The 16,316-nt window shown below is 34.8% G+C and overlaps 1 long non-coding RNA gene across 1 annotated transcript in view; it reads left to right on the top strand.

The window, feature by feature from the left end:
* Positions 1-15,141, top strand: part of LOC131808276 (uncharacterized) — a 162,012-nt gene extending 146,871 nt beyond the window's left edge. The window contains exons 4-5 of the long non-coding RNA XR_009344763.1: positions 13,331-13,474; positions 14,964-15,141. This is a non-coding gene — a long non-coding RNA (uncharacterized LOC131808276). The remainder of the gene's footprint in view (positions 1-13,330; positions 13,475-14,963) is intronic.
* Positions 15,142-16,316: the final 1,175 nt, after the last annotated feature.

Here is a 16,316-nt window from a genome sequence, read left to right as displayed (position 1 = left end):
AAGCTACGGTGCTCTTGTTTATTTGCTTGTTGGTGATCAGTATGTCTGAAAGATGGTAACTATTGCATCAGGTATGACGATTAAAAAATATTATTGGTGCCTGATAAATTGTGATGAAATAGGTAAGTCGATTCATAATTTGTTAATTAAATTAGAAAAAAATTCCTTTGGATTTGTCCTTTATTAAGAGTTTTTTTTTTAAACAAATTCCTTGGGATGTTTTTTGTGTAATATATATCACATGCCTCAACCTTTAAATTTGAATGTAGAAAAGAGTTATCAGAATGAGCCTATAAAATATTGTTATGAAATATTTTTATTCTGTTATATTATGTTAACTTAGGAAATAATGGTAGTTATTTTTATTAGCATTTCCTACTTTCCACATGCCCTTACAGATGAGATATCATGTTTTTCCTACTTTTTTTTTATCGTGGTTGTTATATTCTTCATGATCAATAACAATCAATGAAAATTCATAACATTAATTTTCTTTGGGAAAGTGATATTTAGCAAGAATCCATGACCAAAAATTTTAGCTGTTGTTCTTCTAGGAGATGAGACTATCAATGTTCCCGAAATTTCAAGAAATAGAACTTATTAATTGTGTTGGTTGATGTTTATTGTCTCTGAACTTAGAGGTGCATAATTCACTTTAAAATTTATTTTGGGGGCGCCTGGGGGGCTCAGTGGGTGAAAGCTTCTGCCTTTGGCTCAGGTCATGATCCCAGGGTCCTGGGTAGTAGTTTCAGTGCCTACAGTATACTTCCAGGGAGAGAGTCATATAGGCTCTGAGTCACTTTCGGCCTAGAGATGACCTTATAGTGGTTCTGCCATTGTTTCTTTGTTTTTAAAATACATTCCTGGGCGTCATTCAGAAAATGCAGAGTTTGGCAATCTATATAAATTAAGAATGATTTTTTTGAATGTTTGTCTTTCACTACATCAAATTAACAGAATTAGACAGAAATTCCACTAAATTAAGCATTGTTAGGAAACGTGTAAATTGGAGCTGCTCAAATTAGTTGCTCTTTGAACTATGTGCTGTTGGTTCAGGATTAGATAAGGAGTTTGAAGGAAAACCTAAACCATTGCTTCATTTTTTGAGAGAGTCTTAGCATATTTTCTTAAAATTAGCTGAAATAAACAATGTGTTTAGTTGCAAAGTGATTTGCATTTTTGCACAAACTCCCTATCTCCTTGAGAATTATAAAAAATATTTCATGAAACATCATTGATCTTTACTTTGTGACACTGCTGTAAAGTACATTCAGAATTGCCAGTTAAAAGTGTTAGTGTTGAGATGAAATGTCATGCATTTTTTCTTCACTTCCATGCAAATGAACACAGTAATTTATTAAGAAACAATGAAGAAAAAAAAATTGACAATAAGTTCCAGATTTTAAAAATCACTTGCCATTCAATCCAAATTGTGAGTTTGATCAGTTACCGAACACTTTATAATGCACCCCCGGTAATTTTACAGAGATTATTTTTTTCTTAACAATTCTTGATTATTCTGTCTTGCAATGCAGAGAAAGCTAACTAATTTAAAATAAACTTCCGTTAATTTTGATTGTTGTAAACTTAAAATTGATTAATTTCCATATACAGAGTTGAAAACGTTCACAATTTACATTAAATATATATTCTGTGTATACCTTGGAAAAATTATACTGAAAATTGAAATTAAAATGATGTTGTATATAGCTGCAAGAAGCCGCCTGTCCCATTTCATCTTCCTATATACGTTGTGTCAGGTAATTTATAAAATCCCTACTGCATAACAAGTCTATTTTTTGTTGGAATGGGTAGTAATGTTTCTTCTTATTTCTAAATAAGAGTTGGTCTATGAGTGCATCTGCAACTGTCTTTTTCCTAAGTGGCTTCATGGTCTTGAACTGAGAAAGCTCAGAACATTAAACATCAAAATAATATATTTTGACATAATTAGACATCAAGGAAATGCAATTAAAATGACACTGAGATATCACTACACACTTACCAGAATGGCTAAAATAAAATATAATGACAAGACCAAAAGAAAACAATATACCATTTGATGATACACAATGGCAAGTTGTACCATCACTTAACCATCTCAGACTAGTGTAGTGTTAAATTTGTTTTTCTAAGCAATGTTTTGGGTCACTTACCACTTTTCAAGGATATAAAGTGCTACCATTTTACTTAAAACTGTGAAATATGGTCAGATTTAAATTTCAATTTATGTTAAAACATTCTGTAAACTGTGTTAAACTTTGACATTTGTTCCCTCTGTTCAGTGAATAACACTATATCATATTCTGAAAAATACGCTAATTTTCATTTTGAAAAATATCCCTTTTTCCTATTATGGTAATTATTAATATGAATTAATAGTAGAATTTGATATGGTTCCATATGCCCATAAATACTTTATTGTATATTATCAAATTTAATAATGAATATAATGTACTTCTTTGGACAATTTTTAAAGACCAGTCTACTCTTAAAACAAAAAAATGGAGACGCACTTCTTTAGTTCAAACAAAATTCATTTTATTATAAAAAACCTCAGATAAATTTCAACCAATCATAATTTATTAAAATTATGTGTACTTAAAATTCTCATAGAAGAGTAAAACCATCATAAATAAAAATAAACACACACATCACCCATGTATTGGCAAATTACAATTGCTGTAACAATACATTAGGCATTCCATAGTTAAGGGCTATCAAAATTTCCATCAGTGGCAAAAAGATTTGTATCCAAATGGACTGATTTTCCAGAATCCAAGAAAAAGTCTCCTAGGGTTTATTTAAAGATAAATATTTGAACAAATACTTCTTAAATTTAGGAAATTCAGAACATACGATTAAAGAATATTTGCAGTGCAGACTATATTCAATCCTTCCTTTAAAATGGGCCTTTGAGTACATAATTCTGTTTTCTCTATCTAAATTGAGCTGTCCTCCAAGGAAGTTTTCTAAAATGTGTGTCTCTGTGTGATAAATGTCCTAAGACCTAACATGCTTCATTGTATTTTTACTGTGCTCTCAAATTTAATCAATAATTTGGCTTGATGTATAATATCTAGTTTCAAATATCTTTTCCATCTATACAAACACCCAGCTGTCACCTTTATATGCTATTACTATTGAGAATTCTGCTGTCAGCATTATTCTTGTACATTTTAGGTGATCTGTTCTTCTCTTGGGCATCATTTATGCTCTTCTCTGCTTTTGATATTCTTAAAACTCACCATAATGTATATGAGTGGTTTTGTGTGTGTGTGGTTTTTGTTTCTGATTTCTCATGTTCGGCATCATTTTAAGTCTGGTATCTTTTATCTGTCTTTAATTCTCCAAAATTCATCTCAGTACTTATTTAAATATTTTCTTTATTTTTTTTTCTCTTCTGCTGCATTTGGGCAGGAGTCATTAATTTGTTTGTTTGTTTGTTTTTCCCAACTCATTTATTCATTTTACAGCTATATTCATCTTAGTCTCCATTTATTGTATTCTTTATTTCAACAATTTTCACTTAATTTATATTCACAGTATAGTATCTTTTCTTTGTATATGTATATCATTATTTTATCATATACTTTTAAGCTATTTTTAAAAATATTTTTTTATTTATTTGACAGTGAGAGATCACAAGTAGGCAGAGAGGCAGGCAGAGAGAGAGGAAGGGAAGCAGGCTACCTCCTGAGCAGAAAGCCCGATGTGGGGCTTGATCCCAGGACCCTGAACTCATGACCTGAACCGAAGGCAGCGGCTTAACCCACTGAGCCACCCAGGCGCCCCTTTTAAGCTATTTTTTTTAAAGTACAGTCATTCTTTTTTTTTTTTATAAGATTTTCTTTCTTTATTTATTTGACAGAAAGAATTCACAAGTAGACGGAGGGCAGGCAGAGAGAGAGAGAGAGAGAGAGAGAGGGAAGCAGACTCCCTGCTGAGCAGAGAGCCTGATGCAGGACTTGATCCCAGGACCCTGAGATCATGACCTGAGCTGAAAGCAGTGGCTTAATCCACTGCCCCACCTAGGCGCCCCTAAGCTATTTTTTTAATTCCTGTTCCAATAACACTTGGATTGCCATATAAAGTTAACCACATCATCTTTTTTAGGTAAGTAATTGTACTTTTTATGTGCATAGTTATTTTGATCCATGAGTTCAGCTCCTCTTAGGATCATAAAATCTCTGTAAAGTCTGGATATGCTAGGATATTCTAAGCAACAATAAAATACATTGAAACCTGGTAGCTTAATTATAATAATGATTTCTTTCTCAATCATTCACAATAGCATTACATTCTGAGTAGCTTCCTTCTATTTTGCAGCTATAGTGTTTGGAAAAACTTGAATTGTGATATCACTGTGATAATGTGAATTAGTCAGGGTTTTTCAGAGAATCGGGAAGAGAAAACAAGGAAGATATTCTCCAGGGCCAACTCTAGAAGTGACTATTAAAACATCTGTCCAAATTCAATTGAACAAAACTCAGAAATGCCATCTCCAGTGAAATACAAAGAAGATTATATATAGTTCTGGGCACACACATCTCATTTGACCCAATGATGTACATCAATGAAAGACTGAAGGCCAATCACCACTCCATGGGAGAATTTAAAAATAAAATTACTAATGAGGCCAAGAATTCAGAATCACAAATACTTCAGAACTAATAATAACTGCCTTCACTTGATGTTATTCTATAAGATAAATCCTACGATCAAGTTTCAATTTTAAATTCTTACAATTTTAAATTCTTAAATCCTTATGAAGAAGCATCATTTGGAGGGAGCAGTTTTCATAATTTATCATCCATCAGCCTTTTTTAAAGATTTTATTTATTTATTGGACACAGAGAGAGAGAAAGAGAGAGAGAGAGAGATCACAAGTAAGCAGAGAGGCACGCAAGCAGGGAGGGAAGCAGGCTTCCTTTTGAGCAGAGCCCGATGTGGGGCTGGATCCCAGGACCCAGAGACCATGACTTGAGATGAAGGCAGAGGCTTAACCCACCACCCACGTGATGAGAGAGCCACTCAGGTGCCCCTCATCCATCAGTCTTAATTGATTGGAGGAAAATGTGTGGAGGAATAATGCCTTAGGGAGCTAATCTCTCTAAAGAATTTTCAAGTCTTTACCCCTTCAAGGTTTTTGTACAGTTCTGATAGCCTCTAAACATCCAGCTGATTTCTACAGTGACAGGCCTGTTAAAATCTGTCTTCAAACCAGGAATAGAGCTTGAAACATACCAGTCAAGTGCAACTTTGAATCTTTTAAGGAATTTATAATCATTTCTTTATTTTTGGTTAATATCTGAAATAGTTCCATATTACACTTGCATAATTTCTCCGGAGCTGACTTTGAAGGAGGCATTCAGTTCCAGCTAGTTCCATATTTTGGCAAGAACTATAATTCTATATAAAAAAAACATATTTTAGGGCGCCTGGGTGGTTCAGTGGGTTAAAATCTCTGCCTTCGGCTCAGGTCATGATTCCAGGTTCCTGGGATTGAGTCCCACAGTGGGCTCTATTCTCAGCAGGGAGCCTGCTTCCATTCCTCTCTCTCTGGCTGCCTCTCTGCCTTCCTGTGATCTCTGTCAAGTAAATAAATAAAATTTTTTAAAAGCATATTTTATACCGGTTATTCATGTTTATTAACTAAGATATCACAATACAAATAATACAAACAGTTGCTCTTTATTAATACCTTCAACCAAGATCAAAAAATATGTCATATTTTCTCCAAAAATTTTATATCATCTGATAGGTCAGATATATATAAAATTACATTTAAAGTTTTAAAAATATCAGCAAATATTTTCATTTAAATGCAAATTTTAAAAAAATCTACTTTTCCAAACACGACTTTTTATCCTATTTTTTTTGAATTTAGTTGACAACTGATAAAATGTTTAGCGAGACTATAAATGTTAGATCGAAAAAAATGATTAATACATGTAGGTTCAAATTATTATGTTCCATTAAAAATGATTTAGTCTTTGATGAACATCTGTTTGGTAATATGTTGTATCCAGATATAGTAAATTAATGATATATATAAAATTATAGGGAAATGACACCTTCCATTCCATTATGAGTAGAGCTTTTAAAATGCTATTTGTCACAACCTGTCATTTTGTCATTATGTAGCATTTAAAAAATGTATACTCTTCACTTTGAAGTCTTTAGAAATCTAAAATATGACTTTCTATGGTTTGTGTCTCCATATTCCTTTATTGCCAGTTTGAACAAATCCACATGCTTGGATTCAAAGGTAATAAATTCCTCTTATTTTGAAAAATGATGTTTATTTTTGTTCTCTCACCCTTCGCAGGTGGTTTCATTTTAGCACACTTCAGAGTTAAATTTCATGCTTATTAAAAACATTTATTATGATCTACATAGATGAATGAAACTTTTATTTTATTAAATTATTTGACAAAAAATCTGTTATTTTTAAAAATGTATTTCCTTTGAAGGGTTATTTTAGAGCGTTCAGAGAGGATCTAGGAGTGTGGTATTATGCAATTTTTAAGCAGGTATGAAATGGTTATTTATATGATTGTTTCTTTAAGGCTTATGTATATTGTCCATTATATGCTATAAAATATTTTGAAAGCAAATTTAAAGTATGTTTTACATAGTTTATTTTTTGGAAAAATATTGAAATGACTTATGAAATTCAGTATACTCTCAACATTAATTTATTTTGAAATTTACCAGTTGTCTACTGAACCTATTATATGGCAGATATTACTTCAGACTACACTGGTAAATGAAATACTTGGCTTTATAGAACTTTTATTTTCATGGGTGAGACAATTAAAAGCTATAAACCTTAATAAAAATTGCATAGTGCATTCAAAAATGATGAGTACAATGGGGAAAAAGAAAAATTCGATTAGGGTGAGAAAAATCAAGGTTGCTAGGCAGGGGATGGGGAGTTAAAATTTTTAATAGGAAGATCAGGGCAGTTACAATGAAGCTGACAATTGAACAAAGGTATGGAAAGGTGATGAATTTGCCCAGAACTATCAGCAATAAGGTCACTCCAGACAAAGGAATTGGCTATCTTGAAGGCCATAAGGTTGGATCATGCCTGGCATATCTGAGGAATAGCAAGGAGGCCACTGTGAGTGACTGAAGAGTAGCAGGGAAAGAGGTCACAGAGGTTAAATGAGTGGCTAGATCATGTAAAAGCTTAGAAGTCATTGTAAAACTCTGGCTTTTATGTTTGGAAACTTACTGTGTGATAGAATTTCTGCTAATAACGGAGAGTTCAAATGTCCATAAAATTTCAAGGATTCTTATTCCAGTAAGACAGAATAAAGAAAAAGAGTTCATATTTTCACATGGTGTAACAAATGCTCGGAAATCCAAGTGTAGGAAGCTATGGGAGCACAGAAGAAGGTACTAACATCACACCAATATATTTGATGACTGTGACTATATATAAATTTGTATTTTCTAGATTTTTAATAGTCATGGAATCACACAGTATATACTATTCATTGCCTGGCTTTTCTTTTCTCAGCATCATTACTTTGAGAATCTCCAATTCTAAATAGTTCATTTTGATGTTGAATAGTAATCTCTTTAATTTATTGATCATAATTCGTCTTTGCTCTATTGATGGACATTGATGAACATTTCCACTGTTTACAATTCTTAAAAATAAAGCTGCTATGAAATTCATATACAAGTCCTTGTATGAACATAAGGTTTGTTTCTCTTGGTTAAATGCCTAGAAGTAAAATGGCTATTTGTGTATCTGCAACATATTTTGCATTTAAAAAAATTTTCAAACTATTTTCCAAAGTGGTGGTATCATGATATATGCCAACAACAGTTTAGATTTTTTGTTGCTTCTCAATCTAGCTCAGACGAAGTACAATTAGCCTTTATAATTTTAGCCATTCTAATAGATATGTAAGTATGTCTCATTATGATTTTAATTTGTATTTCTTTAATGTCTAAATGTTGAGAAATTTGTCATGTGCTTTTAAGCCATCCATATACTTTTGGTGACATGTCTCTTCAATAATTTTCTTCACATGTAAAATTGGATACTTTGTTTGGTTATTAGTAAGGTTTTTTATTTTTATTCATTTTTTAATAATCAGAGTAGATGTCCATTATCAGATATATAATTTGCAAATCCCTTCTCCATCTTTACGGTTTCTCAATGGAGCTTTGATAGCTGTGTCTTTCAAGAAATATGCTACTTCTTTCCTGGTACATGGAGGTATGACTAGAACAGTATCAATGTTGACCTTTGCAAAGAAAATCATGGCTTAAGATATAGGTAGTCTGCGGTTGTTGGGAGTGCTCTGTAATATCAAGCATATCTAGTTAGTTGATAATTTTGTTCAAGTCTTACATAACTTACCAATTTGATGACCACTTGTCTATATAATCTTATATAATCTTAAAATAAGGGTGTTGAAATTTTTTTCCATTTCTCTTCTAAGGTAGAAGTTATGATTTTTGTTCTTAGTTTTTCCCTATATATCCCCAAATCTGTTATTAAGTATTAAAAGTCAAGAATTATTATACTCCATGATGAATTCATCCTTTTACTCTTCTGTAATTTTGACTTGATCTTTATGTCTGATAATGAAATTTGCTTTAAAATCACTTTTCATTATCTTGATATAACCACCAAAGTTATAGTGTGATTAGGGTTAATATAGCATATTTTTTCTTTTACTTTTTAAAGCACTTCTATATTTAATCCTGACAAAGAAACAAAACAGCTTTTTAACTTTGGAAGCATCTTTCTAAATTATCTTTTTTTTTTTAAATAAAGCAGTAGCAATTTTTGTTAAGGGACCTAAAGTGAAAGTAGATTTAGAAATTAATTAATTTATTTAATTATTTATTTAGTAAAAGATTTTATTTTGTTTATTGACAGCAAGAGAGAGAGATAGAGAAGAAGAAGCACACAAGCAGGGGGAATCACATGCAAAGGGAGAGGAAGAAGCAAGCTCTTTGGGGTGCAAGTAATCCCATGCAGGGCTGGATCCCTGTACACTGGAATCATGACCTCAGCCAAAGGCAAACATCTGCTTAAACAACTGAGTCATCCAGGCACCCCTCGAAAATTAAAAAAAAAAAAAGACATTTTAAAAACATATTGTTTCTTTCTTGTATTTTCTTTAAATATTTTATTTATTTGACAGACAGAGAGACAGGATGAGGAACTATAAGCAGGGCAGAGGGAAAATGAGAAGCAGGTTTCCCACTGAGCAGAGAGCCTGATGTGGGGCTCCATCCCAGGACCCTGGGATCATGACCTGAAAAGAAGGGACACTTATGGAGGAAGCCACCCAGACACCTCTTTTCTTTGTTTTTAATATATGACAACTGATGCTTCCCAGCCACGAGGAGCATATTACCCATTGATTAAATCTTTGATAACAACCTATTTAAAAAGGTGTGTAAATATATACTTACTCAGATTTATACACTTTGTGTTTTCTTCATAGTTTGGGGCTGGACCCCATGGTCACAACACTGCTTCCAGTCTTTGCCTTCCCATCTTTTGATACCAGGTATTTGGTCAGCAAAGCAAATTAGTATCAAAATTAATAAGCCCTTGGCACCATATCTCTGGAGCAGGGGTTGCTCTTAGCCAAGGCCCAGAGCAGTTGACGTCCCCTCGCTAGTGCTATAGCCCCAAGGACTAGGTCCCTGCCACCAGAACTCAGTCTTACATGTTATGCTAAGCAGACAAAACCAAAACAGGAAAGCTCCATCAGCTCTCACTGGCATGCCTCATCTCCAACTCCCTCGACGTCCAGGCAGTACCAGATGACAGGGAGGGGTCTTGGTCCAACATATGGGAGGGAAGGAAGTAGCCACGAGCAAGTACCTGCCTCTCTGTTCCTTTCTTTCATGAGCAGGTTGTAAGGATGAGGAGAAGGAAGGGGAAGAGAGGTGCACTTCAAGGGGTGAAGGCCTCAGGTAGGCAGCTGGCTCCTGCCAGTAGGAAAGGGGCAAAGGAGAAGGCCTTGAGTCTTTCAGGGAGGATGGGGGGTAAGGGTTACAGCTTATGATGGAATCTGTACAGGAGTAATAGGGATACTAGTCATTTGAGTCTACCATTGGCAAGCTGGGCTGGGTGTCAGGGCAGATAGGCCTCCCTGGGCAATGGCAAATGAGAGAAGGTGGAATTCTTCTCTGAGGAGCAGGTGGAGCTTTGGGTGTTGGGAAAGCATAGACAGTATTGTTCCAGGGCAAAGAACAGGTCCGGGTACTCCTGGTTGGAGGTCAAGGCCACAGTATGATCCAGGTCTTCTACCAGCAGCTCGAAGGTACCACATGCCAGCCACCCCTCATCATTGTGTATAACTCTCTGGTGCACTTATTGGCTTATCCATCAAATGACTCCTTCAGCAGCTTGAAAACCACCTCCACAGGCACTCCAGGATATGGGAGGCTCCCAGAGTGAAAATTTTGCACAGGATCACCCCCAAAAGACCAGAAGTCACTCTGGTGGATGTAGATCTGGTCAAACATGGCCTTAGGGACCATCCACTTCACAGGCAGTCCACTGTTGGTTGTCTTTTTATAGTAACTGATGTGGTGATATCTCTGGCAAGGCTGAAGTCTGAGATCTTCATCATGTTGTCCTTTGTCACCAGCACTTCCCTGGTGGCCAGGTCTTGGTGTATGCACTTCTTGGAGGCAAGGTACTCCATGCCTCAGGCTACCTGGTAGGCACAGGATACCAGGTCCTTGGAGGAGAGTTGCTCTGCTGCATTGTGGCTGATATTGTAACAGTACTCCAGGTCAGGAGGCCTCTGTGCATGCAGGTACTCCTGTATGTTGTCTTTGGAGGCATATTCCATGAGAGTGTACGAAGGACCATCCTGTGTGCAGGACCCAGCAGGTTGATGGTGTCCTTGTGCTGTCCAATCATCTTCACCATCTCCATTTCTGAGATTAGGTTTGACAGGTCGTTCTCTGTTGCATCTGACTTCAACATCTTCACAGACACGTTAGTCAAATGGTTGGATTTGTCTTTGTCCAGCCCAATGGCCTCCTCCAACACCACCTGCCCAAAGGAGGCCTATCTTAGGGGTCTGCCTAAACTGCCTACAACCAGCCTGCCTCAAGGCAGTTATGAACTCTAGATTATCCTCAAAATATTAACATTAAACCACAAGCTAAAAATTCTCTTCACTAGGTCTCTGTCGCAGGTCTAATTTTCTTATCTTTCATCATTTATCTTTTTCCTAATTTTTATTTTCAGTATAGTTTATTTTGCTTCCAGGTGTTTCCCCTGGTTTCTGTATGCTGTTTCATAGGGAAGAATTATCCTGTCATAAAATTATTTCTTGAGCATTCATTACATCTCTCAGTTAAAATGGGTTCTTTTATGGTATTGATTCATTTGAATTTTCTGAAAATGGGAAGAATTTTCAAAATGGTGTTTTCCTCAAGGTTCAGAGTATGTCTTAGCCTCATCTTTACTCTTTTTGAAATTCACTTTTCAAATTCTTGTCCCTCTTTTTCTCTTTTTAAAATAAAATGTTTAATTTTTACTATTTTTTATTTGAGTATAATTGATATTCAGTGTCATTTGGTTTCAGGTTTTCAATATCTCCATACATTATTCTATGATCACTACAAATATAGCCACCATCTGTCACCATATAACACTATTATAATATCATTGACTATATTCTCTACACTGTCCCATATCTCTTTTTAAAATCTCTGATATTTATGTTTTCTGTTATTCTAATTTTCGACCATCTTTTTACTTGGTTACATTAATAAAATATGCCTGATTACACACTCTTTGCTGAACACCATAGCATTTGATTTATAGTAGTCTTCTTCTTCTTCTTCTTCTTCTTTTAAATTAACATATAATATATTATTTGCCCCAGGGGTACAGGTCTGTGAATCGCCAGGTTTACACACTTCACAGCACTCACCACAGCACATACCCTCCCCAATGTTCATAACCCCACCACCCTCTCCCTACCCTCCCCCCCACCCCGGCAACTCTCAGTTTGTTTTGTGAGATGAAGAGTCTCTTATGGTTTGTCTCCCTCCCAATCCCATCTTGTTTCATTTACTCTTTTCCTGTCCCCCAAACCCCCCACATTGCACCTCCATTTCCTCATATCAGGGAGATCATATGATAGTGTCTTTCTCTGGTTGACTTATTTTGCTAAGCATAATACCCTCTAGTTCCATCCATGTCAACGCAAATGGCAAGATTTCATTTCTTTTGATGGCTGCATAGTATTCCATCGTATATATATATACATATATACCATTCATTTATTGATGGACATCTAGGTTCTTTCCATAGTTTGGCTATTGTGGATATTACTGCCATAAACATTTGGTGCACGTGCCCTTTTGGATCATATAGCAGTCTTCTTTACCTCTATCAGAACCCCAGGAAGCTTTATTTATTTATTTACTTACATAAACAGATGATCCAACACAACGTTTTCTGATGTTCTAATGTATTATAATGTCTTACCGCTTAACACTATGCTTACTGCTCTCTTTCACTGTCTGACTAAATCCTCATCATCACTATGCCATTTAATGAGAAAGAACATTTGAACTCAGAGTTCTCTCCATATCAGGGAATGAAGACTCCACCCTTCTGTTTGTGCAGGTAAAATAAATGTTGATATTGTCTGTCCTGCACATACCCCATCCTGTTCACCAGAATATTCATCATCAAAATATATACAAAATGAAAACCATACCTCACCACTTCTATTACCACCCAGCATGCTAAAAACACCATCATATGTTCCTGAATTATTGACTTGATTGATAACCCCACTTCCACACACCTGCACTCCTTTCTACCTGCAAATTTATTTTGGTACAGCAATTTAACCTAACAATCAAGTCAGATGATTTTATTCTGCTGTTGAAAGTCTTTTGGTATCTTCCCCTTTCATATTAAATAAAAACTGAAGGCGTTTCAATGTACTAGAAGGTCATACATCAATACGTTCTTCCTCTCTCCACCACTATGAACTCCTCATTGGCCTCCTTGCTTTTCCTCAAAAGTAACAGACAAGCTGTTCACACAAAGTCTATATACTTACTTGCTCTGCCTAGAGCAATCTTTTCCTTTAATATTTGTATAACACTCTCCTTCACTTCCTGGGTCTTTGTGCAAATAACATCTCCTAAATGAGATATAACCACCCAACACAAAATAAAATTAAATTTCATCCCAGCATTCTGCAATGGCTTTTACCTTTCTTGTATTTCTTTGTAACACTCATCACCATCAACCATCAATCATTATTCTATTACTGGTTTATTTTCTTATTTGAGACAGAGAGAGAGAGAATTGGGAGGGTGCGCAGAGGAAGAAGAAAACACTCCACTCACTGCCTAGAAAGCCTGCTGGGGAGTTACATCCCAGGACCCTGAGATCATGACCCAAGCCAAAGGCAGTCACTCAAAGGACTGAGCCTCCGAGGTGCCCCTCTATTATTGGTTTATTTCACTATTATATTTCAAAAGAATGTAAGCTCTTTGTGGTCAGGTATTTTATATGTTTTATTAATTGAAGTATTCTCAGAAAGGTAGCTGGCAGATTGTAAGGGCTCACTAAACTGTATTTTGTTGTTATTATTGGGCTCCTTTATGGGCTTTACCTCTTACGCTAGAAGTCTATCCTTCCAATGTAAGCAATAAGTATAGAGCCCTGCTGCCTGTTCAAATGTGTATAAAGCCTATATTAAGTGGATATTTTAAAAGCTAAATGAATGGCTTAATAGTTGTATATAGGGAGAAAGGGAACATATTTTCCACAGTTCAGAAGTGGAGTTCTTTTATAGAGTTCTTGTACAAGCCTACACTATTGAACGATAATGGGCAGTTGTACATTACAATTATACAAACACTTTGGTAATTTATATCCTTTTTTTGTAATTCATGACTGGATCATTTAATTCCTTAGGAGCATTATAGCCTTTCAACTTTTCCTGTTCAATAAACTTATTGGGGTTGCTACCTTTTTTATTCAAATGGAGAAATAGTCATGATTTAATCTAAATAAAGTGCTACTGATTGTGTTGTTTTCTAGGAATGAGTCGCACATGCTAGTTTAAAAGTTTTGTTAAATTCCCAAGTCTGTCACTGATAAAAGCCTTTTGTAGATTAGTAACTTGATCAAAACGGAAAAGTTATGTAACACCAATTGTTATACTATCTTTGTTTCCATCTTGAATTGTAATAACACCCATCTTAACTCTATTTAAGACTAATCATTGTCAGATGGATTTGTGGCATTGATTGCATGATATGAAATCTAGTATAACTAAAAGTTTTTGGGTTTAGTAGCATATAAATCAATTTAGAAAAATATATGTATTTGAATATAAGATAAAGTTTTAAATTATTTGGCAATAGTAAACTAAACTTTTTTTTTGTAAATTTTTATTTTCTAAAATTTCATTGAGCTCTTTTGCAATAAGAAACAAGTTACAAAAAATTAAGGTTTATTTACCCCAATTCAAAATTATTAGGAATATAATCATTGAGGTTGAAGTATTTAAAATATTGAACCCAAAATATTTTATTAGGTAAATTCATCAATGCTGAACATTCACTGTTTAAATATACTAATACTATTGATAGACTGGTCGAAGCCTAAAATCAAATATTTATTAAATATTTATATCCATATCTTTTCATGGCTTGGTAATTCATTTTTCTAACATTAGATAATATTCCATTGTTTGCCTGTACTACACTTTATTTTTCCTTTCACCTATGGAAGGATATCTTGGTTGCTTCCAAGCTTTTGTCAGTTATGAATAAAAGTACTATAGACATCTTTGTGGGTATAGATTTCATCTTCTTTGGATGAATACCAAGAACTGCTACTGCTGAATCATCTGGCAAGAATATGTTTAGTTTTGTAAGAAACTGCCAAGTTGTTTTGCATTCTTTATTCTCAATAGACATGGAAGAACATTCCTGTTGCTCCACATCCTCACCAACATTTCGTGTTCTGTTGTCAGTGCTCTGGATTCTGGGTATGTACTGGTGTCTCTTTTTTGTTTTAATTTGCATTTTCCTGATGACATATGATGTGAAGCATCTTTTTATATGCTTATTTGCCATCTGTAATATTGTCTTTTGTGAGGTATGTGCTAAGGTCTTTGGCTCATTTTTAATCAGGTTTTTCCCCCATTGTTGAGTTTTAAGGGGTCTTTGTGTATTTTTGATTAACAGTCCTTTGCCAGATGTGCATTTTGGAAATTTTTTCTCATTGTCTGTGCTTTGCCTTTTCATTCTCTTGGCATTGTGTTTCACAGAGTAGACATTTTTAAATTCAGTGCTTGTGCTTTTGTAGCTAAAGTTATTGCCAAAACCAAGGTCATTTAAATTTTCTTCTGTATTACCTTCTACATGTTTCATGTTTAGGTTTATAATCCAATCTGAGTTAATTTTTGTGAAGAGTGTATGATATCTGCCTGGATTTATTTTATTTTATTATTTTATTTTATTTTATATTTTTACATTTAGCTTCACCATTACTCCAGAACCATTTGTTTAAAAGATTGTATTTTGCTCTCTTGTATTGCTTTTGCTTTTATATTAAATATAAAATATAATTGATAATATATATTCTGTTGCTTTAATCTAGTCTTTCTGTGGTATTACAATATCTTGCTTACAATTATCGTTATGGTAAACTTTTTTTAAAATTTTTATTTATTTATTTGACAGAGATAGAGATCACAAATAGGCAGAGAGACAGACAGAGAGAGAGATGAGGAGAAGCAGGCTCCCTGCTGAGCAGAGAGCCCAATGCGGGACTCGATCCCAGGCCCTTGGGATCATGACCTGAGCCGAAGGCAGAGGCCTAACCCACTGAGCCACCCAGGTGCCCCATCGTTATGGTAAACTTAGAAGTCAGTCCTCAGTCTTTGTTCTCCTTCAACACTATGTTGACAATTGTGAGTCTTTGCCTCTCCATATAAACTTTAAAATAAGTTTGTTAATATTTAAAAAAAGAACTTGCTGGAATGCATTAATTGTATAGATAAACTGGGAAACCCGGTACCTCTTGAGCTTAGCAGGAGATAGACCATGGACATCAGTTGTCACAGTGGTGCCTCTGGCAGAACCTATTGCAAATCCCTAGGCAAAATGAGACCTCAAGGATCTGAGAGAATGTCTAAGAAGTACTTGATACATCCCTTGGGTATGGTTTATTGAAGTGTCCACCTGTCTGAAAGCTGGGGAATCTAGATAAGGGAGGGAAAATTAGTTATGATCAAACATATCAACAAACATCAATAAATTTT

The sequence above is a fragment of the Mustela lutreola genome, chromosome 9 (assembly GCF_030435805.1).
Source record: "Mustela lutreola isolate mMusLut2 chromosome 9, mMusLut2.pri, whole genome shotgun sequence".
NCBI lineage: Eukaryota > Metazoa > Chordata > Mammalia > Carnivora > Mustelidae > Mustela > Mustela lutreola.
The sequence above is the reverse complement of the archived record's forward strand: the minus strand, read 5'-3'. Positions and strand labels throughout refer to the sequence as shown.